Here is a 17,419-nt window from a genome sequence, read left to right on the forward strand (position 1 = left end):
GTTGTAGGGGGTACCCAATGAAACATTTCTGGTCATTCCTAATCTACTGTTGCCCTTTTTTGGAGTCATACGGTTCCTCTTCTGAATCCTTATGAATGAGATAAAGCGACGATTCTTTATTTAACACCCTCGAAGATTTCTCCGTATTGGCTGTCATGAAGGCAAGTATAAGGTTCTTGTTCTTTGGATCTTGATGAGACTATGGGATATATACATATATACCACACAAAGTAGAAGGCATTTTGTTACCATTTGATATAAACATCTAAAATATAGCAAGACAACATACACGTGAATGTATCAACCTTCTATTCTAATTAAAGTAAAATTTCTATCAGAAATATAAAACACACTAAAACTGTACTGCCCACACAGAAGTAAATATTCAGTATGTGAAATAAAGCCAAAATCACCAAAGGTTCCTGGAAGATTGATAAAGATTTAAACATTTTCATTTATTCTTGGCTTTAAGATATCTCAAAATGACCCTTCAATTTCCAGTAAGAAAACAACTGAAAGAGGCATGCATACCTTTTTATATCACCAATATAAAATGTGTTTTCTTTAAGGTACTAGCAGTTGCAATATAAGAATCAAAACTCCGGACATCCTGCATTCTAGTGAGAGGCATTTTGGTGTAAAGCTTAAGGACCTGGATTGGACCACTTTGTAGCTATATGTTTTTGAATAAGTCATTTATAATTGCTAAACTGTTTCAACTCCTGGAGATGAAAAAAGAATGGATTCTAGGTTATCGTGGGTATATAAAGTATATAGACAGTATGGAGTATATAAAGCACTTAGCTGAGTGCCTGGTTCACGATAAATAATAAAGGTGTGCCTGGGTGGCTCAGCTGGTTAAGTGTCTGCCTTCAGCTCAGGTCATGATCTCAGGGTCCTGGGATCCAGCCCCATGTCAGTCTCCCTACTGAGCAGGGAGCCTGCTTTTCCCTCTCCCTCTGCCTGCCACTCCCCCTGCTTGTATTCTCTCTCTCTCTGTCAAATAAATAAAATCTTAAAAAAAAAAAAAGTGTGCTATCATTGTCATTATCATTGATATATGTGAAGAATCTGAAAAGTTACAAACTTTTCACTCTGATTTGTGGTCCAGACTCAGATTGTGAATTTCACACAGGTACTAAATAATACAATTGAGTTTGGTATCACCACAGATTGGAGTACATTTATTTTCTTCTCTGAGCTTTGCCCATAAAATAGGTATTTGTGAAGAGCCGTCTTATTATTTGAGACTTCTTAGAATAGGTCAGAAGACATGATGGGGTTTAAATTGCCAGAAACTTGGGTAATGGAATTGCATCATTAGCAAACATTAAGTGTTCAGAGCAAAAAGGGAAGTAGGGAGTAGAGCTATTAATCAGGTGACTTCAGACAAATTATTCACTCTAGTTCGTAAGTGTCATTTCATCAAAGGAGCTAAGTCTATTTTTATAAGCAGTTTTCCAAAAAGCCATCAAGTAAGGTTATGGAATCTGTTTCTGTCCCTCAGAGGAGAAAACTTTCCTCCCCCTTCCCCTTTCTTCCAAAGTCTTGCCCTTACACAAGGACGATATATGCTCAGATTGGTCAGACACAGGGCCATGTTTTTCTTACTAAGGGAGTGTGGTGAATTGTCACCATATTAAAGGGTGAGGTACGACCCTGAGCAGGCAGTCCTTCTATCTCCTGTGGAGCCTAAAACAGGACCCAGCTTCTCAGGACCTCCAGGCTCCACCAGTCCTCTTAGTTTGCCTTCACTCCCTGCCCTTTATCCCAGGACCCCTACCTCTGCTACAGGAAGCTCTTCAAGTCCTTCTCATCCATATGGCAGTTTGTACTGGGCTATTTCCCAGACATAGACCAGACAACACATGCTGCACAGTGCTGGACGCTGGGGAAAATATGGTTTTTCCTGCTGTCTCTCTTCTTAATTTGTTGCTGCACTGATGTGCATATTTTATGTTGGATTTTCCTTAGATTGCAGCAGTAAAGACCCACCCTCACATTTGGGGGTGATGTACCCACAGACTCATTGGAGGGGTGGGGAAGAAATAAGAAACTTCACTGAGAGATTCCAATACAAGGTATGGTTTGCATCCAGCTTTCATTGGACTGTTGCTTTGACATATTTAATGGGCTTCACCAAGCTGTCAACGAAGCCGTGCTTTGTTCCCTACTTGGCCTCGTGTCTTTGTTTGGCTCTCTTTCCCAGTTGCTTTCAGGTATTAATAAATAGAACTGTCTCATATTTTAGGAGTTGAAAAGGCTAGTCTTGTCTAATATCAAAGTTTCACAATCTCATGCAGTCCGACTTCTCTCCCCCAGGTCCGGCTTGACTCAGGTTCCAAGCCGTGCAGTGGGATGAGGAGTGTAGTCTATCTTTTTCATTACCCCCTCTGATACTTTCCTCCTTCCCCCATTCCCTGTTTTTAGCCTTTTGGGGTAGGGGTGAATGAAGAAGGGATGAGAGATAAAGGAAGCAAAAGTGTTGTATATAACTGGGGTGACTTAAAAAGTTTCTCTTGGTTGTTAAAATGCTCTCAATTGGGGCAGGTGTCCAAATACTGACTTTCTCTCGTGCAGTGTTTTTTGGGATTGCTATATTTGTAGATCTTTGTTCTAGATAATGTCCTCATTGCTTAAAACTTCTCTCCAGAGGTCCATCCCACCAGACTGTTGGAATCATTTTAGGAATGCCTTCCTGTAGGTGTGCTTTTTGTCAGACCCATATCTGGTCCATGGGAAACAAGCTGTTAGTGGAAGTGCCACTCACTCCTGTTCCCACACTAGCCATCTCTTCTCCCATCTTCAGGGGAAACTGCAGCCCTTCTTCTGACTGTCGAATTTTCTAGGTGACAGTCATAAGACTGCATACCCCAAACTCCAGCTCTCTGTGTGGTTCTCAAAAGCTACTTTCCTTAGCTTTAAATGTGACAGATGGCCCCTTTCCCTCTGCTTTTGTGCAGTGAGACCCAAAAGTGAGTGATAGCCAAGGGTTTCAGAACTAGTTCTTGGTATGTTAACATGTCGTCCAGAAGTGATATTCACTGATTATTCTGTGGAAACTGAGAACATAGGAAAAGTCGAATTTAGCATCTTGTTACACTTATATATAGATACATGGCATGTGGTTACTCAATGAACATTTTATTTAAGTAATGCTCTTGAGCTTTTAAACCTGGAGATAGCCCAATCCTCCAGTAGAACTGTGCAGTTATAACCATTATCTGATTCTTGAGAGATGGACACTCACTGGTTTTGTTATAAATCATGTAATAGATAATTAGAAATCAATAAGGGCAGCTGCTTTTTGTCAGTTGTTTAAAATGAGCGTGGAGTTTGAATAGTAGAGATTAACACACCTGTAGGTTAGGGTCTAAGTGGCATACTCTTTCCCAGCTACATAGTTGGAGTTTGAACTGCACATATGGCACGACTAATCAAAACATATGTTCTTTGCCTCTAGTGCTTCATTAATCGTTAGTTGTTGCAGGTATTTGCACAAGGAAGGGTTCCTGGGGCTGTGTGAAAATATAGGTTCTGACGACTGTTTAATAAATTAACAGTTGAAAATATAAAAATTTACAAACTGAGAGCATAACTTATTAACTTTCACCACGTTTTTCCAGACCTTCCCTGGGCAGTAAAAAACAGTTTTTCAGGAACACTTGGGTGCCTGAGTTGGTTAAGTGGCTGACTCTTGGTTTTGGCTCAGGTCATGATCTCAGGGTCCTAGGATAGAGGCCTGTGTGTCAGGCTTCTCGTTCAGTGGGGAGTCTGCTTGCGGGTCCTCTGTCTCTCCTTTCCCTTTTGCTTCTCCCCCTGCTCACACTCTCTGTTTGAAAAATAAATAAATCTTTAAAAAAAGTAATTTATCAAACCTCTTTTCAAGAGGAATTGAAATCTTCCTCCATGATGGTACCTGGCTAATCTAGTGAAAATTGTTTTAAAACAAATACATTTAGAAATGCACTAAGGGGATACTTGAGGAAGCATGGTATAATCAGGATTAGTCTAGAAAATTCAAGGTGGGGCCTACTCTTTATTAACTAATTTTTTGTCTTTCAAGACGATATTCACTCTTAGAGGAGAAACATTTCACTTTACATTCTAATATTTCCGTACGTTTTATTGGGTTTTTCCCTCAGGTCATGTCATAGAAGAATATTTAATAGGTTTTATGACTCTGGCCTTCTGGGTCCTCCCAAAATTCCAGAGTCACAAAGTAATCTGAAGCGTTTCTTTCTTATTTACCTATTTTAGGGAAAGACGGATAGAATACAAACTCTAGAGTTGGTTTATCTTAAAGAGTAAACATTGACTCCTTTTATTTTCTTCTTCTTTGCTTAAAGTTTTGAAGCAGTCTCGCAATTATCAGGATTTGTTATTTTTCAGGAAAGCCAAAGGGTGTGAATGAAAGATTACACTGACTTCCCGAGGAAACTGTTTCTAAGATCTGGAGATGAGGGGAATTTCTAGAAATAAAAATGTTTGTGTTGTTTCCCTCATTATGATTTTAGATATATAGAAACTCACTGGAGAGGTTGCCAATTCTTATCTTAATGGATTATAATGCTTTGTTGTTGGAGGTATGTATTCTTTCTTTATGTCTAAGAATCAAAGGATCCTTTGACCTAAGGGTCAAAACAATGAGGGTTGGTTTTTACACTGCAATGGATGCAGCAAGTAGTTTGGTATGATATATGTGACTTTCATTGGTGAAGAACAAAATTGAGTTACTGAAATATTGTATAATTTTAGGTAACAAAGAAAAAAAACCCAACAATGTCTCCTAGACAGTTGCATGGTTGGCGTAAATGTCAGAATCAGGAGAATGGGAATGGGTTGATTCTCTATGATAATTGTAATCATTATACTGTGGGTAAAGTCTTATTGCTACTAGGACAGTTGGTTATTATAGAGACCTGTCTGGATATATTTCAGAAGAAATGTTTCCAAATGATTTGGTTATAAGTTTAGACCTGCCCCTAATTTGAGAGTTCACTTTGAGGTGACCTCTAGGGAAATGCCTACTCAGAGAGTTCTCCGGAGGTTGCTTTATGTCCCAGTTGGGACTTACGTTTGTATATGTCAATTGGCCCATGCACGAAAACAAGCACACAATGTTATTTTTCAAAGTAACAGTCTGTGCTATTGTTAATTTATTGCCTTTTAGCTCCAGATTTACTCTTTAATATATGCTCTGTGATAATAGAGGCAATTCCTTTAGCCATCTCTCCTTTCACAGTAAGCATATTATTAACTTTTCCCAGTAAAGAGCTCTGGAGGGACATTGTAGGGAATGGGTTCTCCTGCTGTTTACTGCTGCGGCAAATGGAAGGAGGGGTGGGCAGTCTCTGTGGTGTGAGAGTGCAAACATGTGGTGGGGCTCTGCCCCGGCCATGGGCTCAGTATCCTCAGCCACCTTGCAGTCTTTGTCTGGTGATAACCTTTCTACACCCCTGTTGAAATGGGAACTGGTGTCCCAAAGCTTCTTGCCTGCACCAGTGTCCAAAAGTCTCCCAATTCCATTGGCTCCCAGATTCCCTTTGCAACCTAGAGGGCTCTCATCACTTTTGTGTGTCCACACCACTGGTGCTAATCACCTGTTCTTTGCCTCCATTCTGGAGGGTAACCTCTGCTTGCCCATGAGACTGCAGACCAGCTCCAGGCTGGACAAACAAGCAAACTTTTCTGCTCTCCTTTGGGCTGAAATATACCTTTTTCCATGAAGTCTGAAGCCCAGCCTTGGGAAGGGGACCCCCCCCCCCCACTTCCATGTTTGTTTTTTGGGTATTCTCCCTCAGCCCTAGTGTACTAAATAGAGTTTTCTTATATTTTATAGTCACTCTTTTATCATAGTTTAGTTTTTATATTAATCTTCCTCTGTTTAACCCATTCTGGATTCCATCTCCTGATTGAATCAAATCTCACTTGTTCACATGGGCATAAAAAAAGTCACTTCTAGATAGTATCTGAATTGAAATGGGGACACTCTTATGGAAACCTGCTTAGTATACTGAGTGCAATGTCTATTTTGGGCTAGCAGATGTTTCATGTTGTAGTGATACTAGAGATGGTCTGTAGGTGGGTGCTCTGTGGTACCACCCTGCAGGGTTGATGTCTTCCTGGCTGTGTCTGGTAGAGAAGGCTAATGGAGTTTCAAAGGCAATACCTGGGACTATATGGCAAGTATGAGTGATAAGGAACAAGACAGGTACTCATTCAATAAATTTTTATAGAGTTCCTAGTATGTGCCAACTACTGTCCTAGATACTGAAGGTACAGCAGGGGGAAAATACAAAACAAAAATCCTTTCATTTGTTTTTACTTAGTTCTTTTCTCCACATTATCTTTGCCTGCTTGACACTTAAAGTTGGTGCTTCTCACTTTGAACTGGCTCTTCTTGTAATCAGTAGAATAAATCATTTCACATAACATGGTTACAGAGATACTTGAAGTCTGTGTGTGTTGGGGGAGGGTGGAACTAATGGTTATTTGCCAATGGCCATTTAAAAGATAAATCTGAGTAAAAACATCTTAGTTTTGGCCAAACTTCTCAGAGTGATTTTACAGCCTTCAAATTAATAGCAGCAGGGTGAATGGAAAATTAAACCTAGGTGGTGTATGAAATTGGCTTTGAATTTCTCATTAATTAAGAATGCTCAGTGACCTAGTTGTTCTAATTACATTGGTTGGAGAATTTGATCATTAGTCAAATGAAAACACAGAGCTATACCATTCTCTTAAGAAACCCAAATGAAACTTGGTGTGGTTATGAAAGAATCAATGCTATGATTACCTCTTGCCCACAGGAGGCTCAGTGGGGCAGACCTTACTTCTTGGATTCTTGTACTATTTTCCTTCAAGTATATTTATTCCATCCACTTGGAGCTCTGCTTTGTAAGATATGAGAGGGACTAAATCCATTGTCAGTGGTTTGATGAGAAGACAAATTTACCAGGGTCCTTTAGGATGGCTAATCGTTTATCTGACTTCCAGTCAACAATAACTTAGACTTGCTGGAGGGGTTCATTCACATGTTTTCACTAAAGATAATCATTACTTTTTTTTTTTTTTTAAAGGAAGAAACTGATGGGAGAACATCTTTAGATTCTTTTGTTTGTAATTCAAATGACCTAAAGTGGAGGGAAATTGATGTTTTAAACTTTTCATTTCTTTATGTTCACATCCCCTGTATGTTCACATTCTTTGGGCAGGTGTGAACTCACAACTACACTTTTATCCTATTTCTCTTCACTTTCCCCAAAATAGGAAGGAAGAGGGTGCCCAGTGGAGGACGAAATCCTCTCTGGATACTATGATGTGATAGGAAACAGAGATGCAAAGTTCTTTTTTTCCCCACTGACCACAACTTAGTTTTTCTGTAGATAAAACTCAGCTGAAAAAATTACTTCTTTCTGAAGTTTATGAAGTTTAATGGTGCCTAATGCTTGGGGAAATACTTGCAACTCCTTAAATTTTAAAAATCATGTTCAAGTTTTATGGTATATACATTAAAAGAACTGTTCCCTTGAACTGATCTTTTCATGTTTAATTTCATGATTAGAATTTAATTCAAAATCCCTATTTAAATGATACTACAGGGACAGCAAATTAAAATGTGTGTAGCATTTATTTTTAAAGATTTTATTTATTTATTTGACAGAGACAGAGGGAGAGAGAGAGAGAGCACAAGTAGGGGGAGCAGCGGCAGAGGGAGAGGGAGAAGCAGACCCCCTGCTGAGCAGGGAGCCCTACATGGGGGCTGGATCCCAGGACCCAGAGATCATGACCTGAGCTGAAGGCAGACGCCTAACTGACTGAGCCACCCAGGAACCCTTGTGTGTAGCATTTAAATACATTATTTCATTGACATTATTTCAATAAAGTAGTTATAAGGGTCTTGAACTCTGGAATCATTTTATATTAAGAATTTGATTAATAAGCCTGATATGTTTTATTTCACTATAAATGTAACTTAAAAAAAATCTAAGAATATTTTGAAAATAACTTTAAGCCTTTAATATATGCCTATTAGAACCACAATTGCTCATGGTAATACTATCTTCTGTTTATATTTTCCTTTTATTAGGCCCCAAGTGGAGACTTAGACATACTAGATAGGCTCAGTAAAGGGAAAGCTACTATTATCACGGTTTTCAAATGACGGTTTTAGTATGCAGAATCAGGAAGTGTACCATGCATGCATGCAGTTTTTCAGGGAATAGAGTAGGATAACCATGCCTTTGGAATAGCAGGCTTAAAGGATCAGGGTCAGAGGAACTCCTATTTTATTGAGGCAAGATAACATGGAGAAAAGGGGACTCTTTCTAGAGAACTTGATTCTAGTTTCAGCATTGCTACTAACCTACTATGTGAACCTGAGATAGTCAATTAACATCTCTGAGCCTTGGTTTCATCATTTTTTAAATGAAGGGATTTTAGGTGCCCTCAAAAATGCTTCCAGCCATCAAATATGATTCCATCTCTTTGGGGGGTTTAGTTTTTGTGTCTGAGATTATTATTAGCCAGGTACAAACCAAGGGAAAGTCATGTTTAAGCAATTTGCTAGCCTCAGATTTTGTAAATTATTACATTTGACTATTCCAAGGCTCTGCAATTTTTATATATCGACATAGAAGACTTTCCTTCACAGGTCTGACATTCAGAGAAGCAGCAAAACAATATAATCTGTTTCTCTAGGAATTGAGTAAGAAGATCTGGTGATTTGGACAGTTCATCTTGGCTTCTGGTAAAAAGCAGTCGTATCCAGGAGCTTTAAAAAAGCTGCTTTTAATAACTTTAAGTGGGAAGGAAATTTAATGGAAACAGCAATGAGAGGATGTCTTCTTGGGTCCAGTTCAATAAGCACATATTGAGCTTCTATTAAAGGTCTACAACCTCTTATTTTAAATTTGAAATCCAAAAAGCTCTAAAAATCCTGAATTCATTTAGTTGCAAAACATGACCTGAATGGATACAAGGCTATGTGCATTTTTTATTTATCCCATTTAATGTAAATACTCATTTCTCTCACTGAAGAAACTGTGATGTATTCAGCTTTGAAGTGCCACCCCAGAATCGGCTAGGAATATTCTGTAAGATGTGGCACCTGACCTCCAATACCATTCTAAGTGCTGAAAGTTTTGAATTCCAACTCATCTGGTTATACGGGTTTGGGTAAAGGGTCTTGGACATGTATGTGGCAAGGATGAAGGTGAGTGGAAGGGTGACTGGAGAGGAGCTGGGTGAAATGCAAAGGTAGATGAGTAGTATGAAGTCATTCTTCTCAAAAATTTCCCCCACACTTACCAACACAACATGGTATATTTTATAGAAGAGATATGGATACAATTTAAGGACACTTACAGAGGGAGCAATTATTTCCGCTGGGATTTCAGGGCATATCACAGAGGAGGGAACATTTGAAGGGGGTTCTGAAGGATGACTAGGCATTTCTCACAGACAAAGGCATTCTAACAGGAAAAAGCGGCATGTACATCCATGGTGTATCGGGAGGCTTCTCTGGGGCTGAGTTAGAGTAGCCATGGAGAGGATGTAATGGGGCTAAGTGTCCGAAAATGTTGGGATTTTTATTCAGTACCTTGTATGCCATGCTAATAAACATCCATTGATCCCCATTTAGATTGCGTAGCCCCGGGCTGACCCTAAAGAGACAAGGGAGTAATTTTTTTTTTTTTTTTTTTAAGGCAAAGTGCTAGGGATGGCTTTAGCTTGATCCTGAAGTGGTGTAGTATAATGAAAAATAAGCCTTAAATACTCCTTTTAGTACTTTTCAGTCATTGGGTAAGGGCCATAGGGAATGGACCAGATGGGTCGTTGAAGTGAATTTCCAGGCATTTCACCTGTTTCTGCCTGGGTTCTCCCAAAAGCAAGTGCAAGTGCTCGTTGAAGGGGAGGAGGTAGGTGAGGTGCACTAAAATGGTGACTAGAGATCCAAGGAGAGGGGTGGAGTGCCAATATTTTCTGCCATTTGGTGACCGCTTATTGCATCTCAGACTTTACACTAAGTACTTCAAACAATCATCTCATTTAGTCTCATAAAAATTGCATAAGATAGGTCATATTTTCCCTTTTACTGGTGAGAATTCTGAAGCTTGGAAGGTCACCTGGGCAGTATTGTTAGTGGAGTCTTGTGCTTAGAAACAAGCTCTTGTCAGTCCCCAGTTCCCTGGGCATAGCAGGATTCCCTAGATCCTCGCGGCTTCCCACCCACCCCCACTTGCACTTGAGCAACTCTAAGAATCTGTTTTACGTACTGCTTCTTTGCAAACACTTTTCTCTGAAGAAATTGCTCCAAAGTCTAAAAAGTTTCCAAACTGCAGCAAATAATGGATGGTCAGCACAAGTTTTTATGAGGATTGGAAAAGCACTCTCTCTTTCATTTTGTTTGGCTCCTGAATAAGGTTTTCATATTCCAATAGAACAGAATAGTCTCTCTTATTTTAATTTGACCCAATTAGGAATATTAAATCAGGACTGATGCTTACTTTGCTTATGGCTATGTTTGTTTTTTTTAAATTTGGAATTCCTTCAGAAATTTTTAAAAACCAAGTTATGTTTTCAGTAGTCAGGAAATGAAAGGAATTAGTTGATACATTTAATTCCTGAAAATTCTGAATTGTGTCTAGTCCATCTAGAATTAGATAAATCCTAATTCTGATCATTTTTTTAGTAAAAAACATCATTTCAAATAGTTCTAAGCAGGATAGTCAAAAGAGATGTCTCAAAGAAATTATGAGTACAATTAGGTTTTGGGAGGTAAATGTGTATATGTATTAAAGTTACTAAGAATATTTGTCTTTGTTTTCTCTTTCACACACAGATGTCAAGAAAGTCAATTTTGTTTATTCATTTATTTAACAAATATTTGTTGAGAATCTATTATATGCCAGGCAGCAAACAAAACAGTCCAGATTTCTCTTCTTATGAAATTTACAATCAAAAGAGAGAGAATAAGTTATTATCATTATGTCTTATTGTTGTCATTGCAAACAGAAAACAAAACAAATTTTAAACTCTGAGAGTATGGAAAATTGGATTTGAAAGTATGGGGGAAAAAGTTGTTTCTCTAGAAATTAGTCATTTTATATTACATGTTTAGCTGCAAAGCAAATAAATCTCCTCAGAATTGAACTCAACAATATATATTGAATATCTACTATATGCCAAGCACTGCTAGCACTGTTAAAATGACAGGCAGTAATTTCTTTGTTGGCTACAATGAGTATGGCAAACTAAAACCCTGTGAAAAATATATCCATGTGAATGATGATCTCTTTTAGTCTAATAACTACCAAAATGGAATTCATAGAGGAGCCGTCAAAATAGAACAAATACTCATAAACACCATAAATAGCACGATTAAGATTTTTTTACATTGATACTGAATGGGCTTTTTTTCTTAATTAGAAATACTTGGGGAAGAATGCTGACTTTTACTGACTTCTTTATTCATGTGCAGATACTCCTATTAGTTATTTCAGAAGCATTTTATTGTCTGTAGGAAACAAGTTAGCAGCATTGCAAGAGCTTCCACTTAAGTACTTTCAACCTTTTGCTCAGTTTCTTTCCATCCCATCCCTTCTCTTTGGTGAGAGGAGATGCTTTTCTGTCTTTTCATGTTGTGTTTTATCAGTTGTATCAATATTGATGAGCCAAAAAGAAATAAATGTTACTAAAAAATAAATCTGTTTCTGTGTGTTTCTCCCAGACTGCCTTCCATATTCATCACAGCATCTGCACGCTTGACTGGGAAAATCATGAGGTCCTGCCAAGTCGGTTGCACTAGCTCTACCATGACACTCTGAGGAGAAACTTGGGTTTCAAACCAGTGAATGGTAGGTACAAAGTATTTTCTCTACACATGTTCAACGGAAAGGAATATGGGCTTGAAATATATTCATAGACCTTATGCCATCTTTTCCTACCTCTCCAACAAAGAGTAGAGCTTCCATTTTCATTCACACTGCCATTCCCTTCCCTGTCCTGTCTACCTTGGGCTCCCTCTGCCTTCTCCATCATGTTATGCTGGACTCTCCTGGATTCTCTTGCAGCTTGGCACTGCCAACCCAAATATTGAATTTATATTCCCTTCACTTATTTAAAGCCAATCTCTTCTTGAAGGGCCAAATAAAATTTTAACTCTTCTTCTAAACTTTTCTGCCAGTTCTAGAGCTCATAGATCTCTAATCTCCATGAATATTTTAATGGCCAGAATCAGTGTTAACATTTTCTCCGAACTTTTTCATGTATGTTAGTTTAATTCTTCCAATTATTCAAGAGCAGGAACTATTTTTATTCTTTGGATGTATGTTTCACAGTGCTGAGCACTCCCTCTTCTGTTTTACATAATTCTGTATGAGTTCAGTCAACCACTGAAAAAAATTCCTTAACTACCTAGTTTGCAGTTGGGTGTTATATAAGGCACCAAAAATGCTATAAAACATAAAGAGGTTCCTGCATTCTAGGATTTTACAATCTAGACAAGGAAAGAAACATGAAAATATGTGTAACAAGAGTGACATCAAAGATGCATTATTCATTCACTTATTTGTTACTAAGTACTTTTCACTTGGTGAGAAATATAGTCACAGCCCCCGCAGTCATGGGGCTCATTGTCTATGTGTTGGGGAGTGTCAGAATGTCAGAAGGACTGCAGAGGACCCAAGGAGACAGAAAATTCCTTTCTCTCTCCTTTCTCTCTTCACTCACTCTCTTTCTTTGTGAATGATGAGAAAATCAAGAAGTAAGGAAAACAAGATGATAAGTTACTATGAAAGAGACTGAGTTCTATTTTGTCCAGCAAACTATGAGAGGCTCTTGCTGTGGAAATATCTTTTATCTGTAGGCAGATAAAAGATCGTGTGGTATCTGCTGCCTCCCAGAAAATCAGATGAACCGTCATCACCACCACCATCACCACCACTGTTAACTATCACCACCATCACCACCATCATCACCACCACCATCACCACCATCATCACCACCACCATCACCGCCATCATCACCACCACCACCACCGCCATCATCACCACCACCATCACCACCATCAGCACCAACACCATCAGCACCACCACCATCAGCACCACCACCATCACCACCACCACCACCACCACCACCACCACAACAACAAAGTGTCTTTAAAACTCAGCCTCTACATGAGAGACCTTAGAATATTGTATTGCTGAACTTGGAAGAACAAAACTCTACATTCTTACAGAAGAAGAAAAGTTATCTCCATTCATTTACTTTCCATGTACTCTATTCCTAATAAAAATTGGCTTCTGCCTCCACCAATTTATAGAAATTGTTTTTCAAAATGTCAGTAATGGCCCAAGCAACATTTTCAGTACACATACTATTGGACTTCTCTGTTGAATTTGTGCTGATCTCTGTTGACTTTATTTTTTAAAGATTCTATTCTATTCTATTTATTTATTTATTTATTTATTTATTTGTTTATTTGAGTGTGAGTGCAGGGAGGGGCAAAGAGAGAGGGAGAGAGAGAATCTCAAGCTCAGCACAGAGTCCTATGTGGGGCTCCATCTCATGACCCTAATATCATGACCTGAGCCGAAATCAAGAGTCTGATGCTTAACCGAGTGAACCACCCAGGTGCCCCTCTGTTGTCTTTAAACTATCAGTTTCAAAACTTGAATTCTGTCACACTGTAGTGTTCTGCCTTTCTTCTCTAGACTCTTAATCTTTTTGTGTCCTCCTGGGGTATATTTTTTATTTTCAGCCAATCTGTCCCCTCCATCTAGGGGACTTTCCTAGGCTGATCTCATCAGGCCTCATGGTTTTAAGTACTACCTATATGCTTATTGCGGACAACTCTTTCTTACGTCTAGATTCTTCACCCACCACCTTCAGCTGTATGTTTTATATGCCCTTGAAAGTCAGCACAACTCACACAGAGCTCTTAATTTCCCCCTGTAAAATGCTTCCTTTTCCAATTTTTATTTCAGTTGATGATAACACCATCCACCTAGTTCTTCTAACCAAACCAAAAAGTTAAGAGCAATTCTTGAGACTTCTTTCTCCCTCACCAGCCACATCCAATAAATCCCTAAGTATTTTTTGAATACATCACCCCCTCTCTGTTTCTATTGCCTCTTTTCTAGTTTGCTTGAACTCTTGTGGTCTTTCTAGGTGGTCTCTGGGCATTTGGCCTTTGTTTCCCATCAGTTCCATTTTCTAAACGGCTAATAGACTAAATAAACTCTTTAAACACAGATCTCATGCTCATTATCCTTGTTAAAGCCCTCAATATGATTTAATTGTCTACAGCATCAGTTTTCTTCCTGTGAAATAAAAAGCCCCCATCGGCCCCTATCTGCTTCTAATCGCATAATCTTTCCAACCAGCACCTGCCCTGTAGTGTGTAGCTGGATGTATGATTCCATACCTTTTTGTCTTTGCTTTGTCTGAAATTCTCTCACCCCTTCACCTACTTGCCTAACAGATTCCTGTTTGTCATGGCTACTAGGAATTATCTTCAAATATTTTATGGTGGTGACCCTTTGGGGCTCTGAGGTAACTTAAAAGAATATAAAAAAAGGAGAGTGTTTTTAGGTAGAGTCTATGAGATTATAGTAGTCACGATATTCCACATGATATGCCCTACATGTCAGCAAAGTCTGGATTCCAATCTGATGTAGACAAAGGAACATTCACAAAAGTTTTATCAGAATGCTTCCTCCATTTTATCTCAATGGCTACCCTTCCCATTATCAGGAAAATTCATTTGGTGAAAATGGGCAGAAGGAGAGGATTTTTGTTCTTATCCTTTTGAGGGCATTGTCTTGTCCCTTTTTATCCCAAATAAACCATGGCCAAATTTTATGTTGTCCTATGCCAGACGTTTGAGTCCCAAATTACTTGAATTTTATATACTGGAAATGTATACTCTTGCTTTTCTATCCTCGCTGTTGGTCACAGGAGCTAAGAATAAATAAATGCCTTCAATCCCCAAAAGATCAATTAGCTGAAAATGAAGGAAACATGGGGTCCCCCATTTAAGCCTATTCTTCTGTAAGATCCCTGGGCAGAGACTAGGGTATGGGTGATAGGTAAAATGCTTCTACTCAAATTATTAGAATTCTTCATGATTAATACTAGGTCTCGATATGATTCTTTATATTATACCACCATTCATTCTTAAAGATTCAGTTTATGAGTTAAGGCCTTTTAATGAAAGGAGAAATGTCATGGATGTCCAGGCGAAGTTTTGCTCATCAGTTCTCACCCCACCCAATATTTTGGAAAGGACTCCATCATTTCACTTAAAACATTGAATTACATGTCTTTAAATCTCTACTTCTTCTACTACCTGGGTTCTTTGACGGCAGGAACCACATCATATTTATTTTTATTGCCTCCAAATTTAGAATGGTGCCTAGTAGATACTTAATAAAATGTTAGCTTGTTGAATGAGGAAACAAATTGTTATTGGTTGCAATGAAGTTTAGGTTTTAAAGAATTCACTAATTCTTAACATCTACATCATAATCGATAAACTCTATTTTTGTCTGATAACCCATTTCTTACTATCACATTGAGGCAAGAGTTCCTATATTTCAGCTATTCCCAGAGGTACTGGGGATAAGGACGTTAATCACCCACAGTGTTCCATGAAGCTAATAACCTTGAAGAATTTGTATAGGCACATGTATTAAATATTGCATGGGCTGGGATGTTGCATCGTAATGACAGTGAACTGACGTGCAAGCATAGATAGTGTTGCCCTCAGAAAGTGAAACTGGTATTCAACACCTAATGAATTGGAACAGAAATATACAGGTTGGCTAAGGAGAGAGTAAATTTACTCCCAAAGGAGAGAAACATATTACTAACACCTGATTGAAGATGTTATAGCTGAAGGAAGGCAATACCAAGCAATGAGGAGCTGAACTGAAATGGAAATGTGAAAATGGTGATCATGTCCCTTATCATGGTAGTGCTCTTCTCACCTCTTCATAGCAAGAGGGCCTTCGGTTGGGAGAAAACCTCTCAGGGCCAAGTGTCACGGATATACCTCTTGTGGAGATGGCTGTTTTAGGCTGCCTTAGATGATGCCATCATAAGGAGAATATTGCAGGAAGAAGATATATTTCATGTATAGTAAATGGCATGAATGGAGAAGACAGGGCAACCAGTAGTCCAGCCTGGAAGGAACATGGTGGTGACAAGTAGGAAGCTGGTGCTACTGGTCAGGCAATAGACTGAGTGTGTGAGGAAGAATTAGACATTGTCCTAAGGTATTTGATTATTCATATTCAGGTTATAGGGGCCATTGACGATAATTAAGACAGAAATTAGAGTTAAGATATAAGACCAAACATATGGTTTTGTTCAAAATAAAACGAATAATGAATAACTAGGAAGCCTATTAGAGGTTTTTGCAGTATAGAGCAAAATATACAAGACAAATGATTAAGGCCTAAACTAAGCAATGGACAAGAAAGAGTGCTGAGTACATATTGCAAAAAAGAACATGAGACAAAAAACATAAAACACTTCTAGCATTGACAAATAGCAGCCAATTTTTCACACCACTCAACTGTCTCGACTTTACTTGGATCAATAGAACATGTGAATGATGTTGTCACAGAAGTCCTGAAGCACTACTTTTTAGAATTATTTTTTATATTGCAGTAAGTATACATCACACGAAGTTTACCATTTTAACCCTTTTCAAGTAGACAATGCAGTTGCATTAAATACATTGACAATGTTAAATAACCATCACCGCTATCCTTCTCTAGCACCTTTTCATCATTCCAAACTGACAGTCTGTATCCATCAAACGTTAACTCCCTGTGCCCTCTCCTCCCTGGTAATCTCTTCTCCTGGTAACCTCCCTTCTACTTTCTGGCTCTGTAAGTTCACCTGTTCTAAATACCTCATATAAGTAGAATCATATGACATTTGTCCTGTTGTGTGTGACTTGTTTCACTTAGCATATTTTCAAGGTTCATTGTTTTTTTAACATGTATCATTCCTTTCTTTTTTTTTCTTTTTCTTTTTTTAGGTTGAATAAATAGTTTAATAATTAATATATCAAGGAATGGAATCAGGTTAGCTGAAATCTGTTCTCAGTTCTCTCAGTAACTTTTTGTGTTAAAAATGATTTTTAACATGTATCATTCCTTTCTATGACTGAATAATATTCCATGGTATGCCTGTGTCACATTTTGTTTATTCATTCATCCGCTGATGAATTGTTTTTACATTTTAGCTATTGGGTTGTTTTTACGTTTTAGCTATTGGGTTGTTTTTACGTTTTAGCTATTTGAATAATGCTGCTATAAACACTGGCACACAAGTATCTGTTCAAGTTCCCGTTTTCAGTTATTATGTATACCTACTTAGTTTATTTTTTTATAATAATATT

General features: G+C 38.3%; 1 long non-coding RNA gene across 5 annotated transcripts in view; it reads left to right on the top strand.

Moving 5' to 3' along the window:
* Nucleotides 1-17,419, top strand: part of LOC123796523 (uncharacterized) — a 580,540-nt gene that overhangs the window by 288,722 nt on the left and 274,399 nt on the right. For all 5 annotated transcript variants that reach the window (XR_015722242.1, XR_015722241.1, XR_015722243.1 and 2 more), the window contains one exon: nt 11,735-11,861. This is a non-coding gene — a long non-coding RNA (uncharacterized LOC123796523). Of the gene's footprint in view, nt 1-11,734; nt 11,862-17,419 lie in introns of those variants that run through there.

The sequence above is a fragment of the Ursus americanus genome, chromosome 29 (assembly GCF_024610735.1).
Source record: "Ursus americanus isolate L20-20 chromosome 29, mUrsAme1.1.p, whole genome shotgun sequence".
NCBI lineage: Eukaryota > Metazoa > Chordata > Mammalia > Carnivora > Ursidae > Ursus > Ursus americanus.